Source organism: Limulus polyphemus, unplaced genomic scaffold (genome assembly GCF_000517525.1).
Source record: "Limulus polyphemus unplaced genomic scaffold, Limulus_polyphemus-2.1.2 Scaffold1216, whole genome shotgun sequence".
NCBI lineage: Eukaryota > Metazoa > Arthropoda > Merostomata > Xiphosura > Limulidae > Limulus > Limulus polyphemus.
Window position 1 is genome coordinate 248,100 of NW_013666826.1, and position 2,530 is coordinate 250,629.

Below are 2,530 nucleotides of genomic sequence, written 5' to 3' on the forward strand. Positions count from 1 at the left end.
CCAGACGCCCTCTTTTTTTAGTATATAAGCCCGGCAAATAAAGCGTAGAAATGAATGTCAGATAGATAGATATAGAGACAGATAATTGAGTCAAGCGAGCGGTAGTGCCAGTAATATAAAGTGTGTGTTTTGTTATCGAGATTGCAAACGTATTGACTGTGGAAATTCTGTGTATTGCAAAGTTGTATCGAGAAAGAATAAACTAGTTTTAATTAAGAAAGGACTTGTATCGCTGAAGTTTCTCGGAAAGAATTTCTACGGGAAATTAACAAACGAGCAGATACGCAACAGTACACTAATAGTTTCTTCCCCTGGTAACAGAGTACAGATAACCCATTGTATAGTTTGACCCTTAAAAAAACAACAACTTTTCACTGGGTTCTAATTGCCTGCATACCTTACTTAATGTTAAAAAATAAAAAAGAGTTTTTGTTTCACTATAGATTCTCGGGTTTCTTGTTTTGCGATACATTTATTTTGTAATACATTTTTATGTGATCTGTTAGTAACATGAATGAAATTTAATAATAATGATTAGAAACCTTTACTTAGCGATAAATCCCATGTTATTTAGTTGTTTATAAATATCCACATATTTCTTTATTTTCGTTATATATTTATCAAATTTCATTTGTATACAAGAGCTCACCACAAATATTTTGCATAAATAGAAATAAATCGCGTGACTAGAAAATAAATGCTCGAAATACAAGTTCTAAAACGTAGAGTGGTGAACAGCCTTTCAGTATAAATATGTTTTAATATTTGATTAACGATGTTTCGACCCACAGGAAGCAGTTGGTTAACCACAAATTTTATACTTGATAATAGCACATTCATATGGTTTGAAATGTCGTTTATTAAATATTTAGATATATTTCCAATGTCCCGCTGTGTTTCTTAATTTATATGCCCCCCAGTGGCACAGCGGTATGTCTGCGGACTTACAACGCTAGAATCCGGGTTTCCATACCCGTGGTTGGCAGATCACAGATAGCCCATCGTGTAGCTTTGTGCTTAACTTCAAAACAAACAAAGTTAATGTATATAATTTACTCAATTCGCTGTATAGATAAAATGTGCTAAAAGGTGAAAAATAAAGGCTGTCGGAACAACAAAAACAAAATATGGTTCAGAAATATTCAGACTTATACTTATTTGCAAGTGATAATTCATTGCGTAATGAAAGACAAATTATTTACACGTAAAGTATTTATTTTTCTGTGTTTCATTCCACTGATCTTTATCACATAAAGTTTACGTTATGCTTGGTGCTGCCCTCTTTCGAGGACATCCCATACTTGGATTTCCAGGTTTTGCATCGTGGGTCACGTTGTAAACTTGTGATGCTCTGGTAACGAAGATAACCTTCGACATTGGAGGTTTCTTATTTCAGTCTTCCCATCTCTCGTCTTTGTACTTCTTGTTATTAGCGTGTTGGAAATCATCGAGAGTGATATAGAATTTTTTTAAAGGTAAGTACTCTTTTTAAGGTATGTATGTGTATAATGCCGGAGGTATTAATTAAACAGTTCTTGAATATGTAATAAATTATAGGCTTTATTAGTTCTATCAGAATCGGTTTTGGCCTACGTGACAACCATTTCTGCTTGATTTTCAATCTATCTTTAGTCGTTTGATTGAAGAGACTTATTAATCTGAATAACGTTTTCAACATTTTGCATTGCTTAGGGCACCTATAATTTAGGCTCTGGGTCAGCAAGCTCAAATTAGTTATCACCAGGAAAAAGGAGCAAGGTAACCAGGTTTAATTTGTGCTCTGTCTGAGCTTTTACCAATTTGTATCACTTACCTGATCGTAATAAGTTAGAGAAGTTGATAAAAGTAGACTATGAACGTGACTGTTCGGTAAAAAAAGACCCAACAGCGTAGGACTAGGTGTACTACTAGTAGCAGTACAGTGTTATTGTTTTATTACACTTACAGCGTTTCTTAGATCGATTATCTAGATTGACTTTGTTTCATACTTGTAATATCCAGGGGGAAAGAAAAACCAAAACTTAATTTTTTTCCAGTGCAACATAAACTTTAGTAGTAAACTTTTTATCTGAATATTTTACCTTAAGATAGTGTCTTTTGCTAACATCTTAATCATTATTTACTTAATTTTACTTAGAAGCTCTCATTAATTAGCTCGTAAATTAGGGGCAGGTACACAATTATTTACTTAATTTTACTTAGAAGCTCTCATTAATTAGCTCGTAAATTAGGGGCAGGTACAGGAGGGTCGTTCCAGTACACGAGTCAAGATACAAGCCTAGTTCAGTTGAAATGTTAACTCGTAATTCTTTAATGATATATTGATTAATAAAATAAGTTTATTAATACTGTTTGGGTCTCTTTTTGTTTGTGACATTTTCTTTAGAACCATATTAAATTTAATGACATATAATTAGCAGTAATTTTTCACTCAAAGTAGAATATAATGAAAGAAATATGAAGACAAATCTCTATAATATAAAAGGGAGAATTTTTTTTTTTATTAGGCAAATTTTTCTTATTGTTTCTT

At 32.5% G+C, this 2,530-nt stretch overlaps 1 protein-coding gene across 1 annotated transcript in view; it reads left to right on the forward strand.

The window, feature by feature from the left end:
* The first annotated feature begins 1,308 nt into the window (after window positions 1-1,308).
* LOC106462651 overlaps window positions 1,309-2,530 on the forward strand; it is a 23,693-nt gene continuing 22,471 nt past the window's right edge. Inside the window, exon 1 of the transcript XR_002611323.1 lies at window positions 1,309-1,475. The gene's annotated coding sequence lies outside the window, so the exon portion shown is untranslated. The remainder of the gene's footprint in view (window positions 1,476-2,530) is intronic.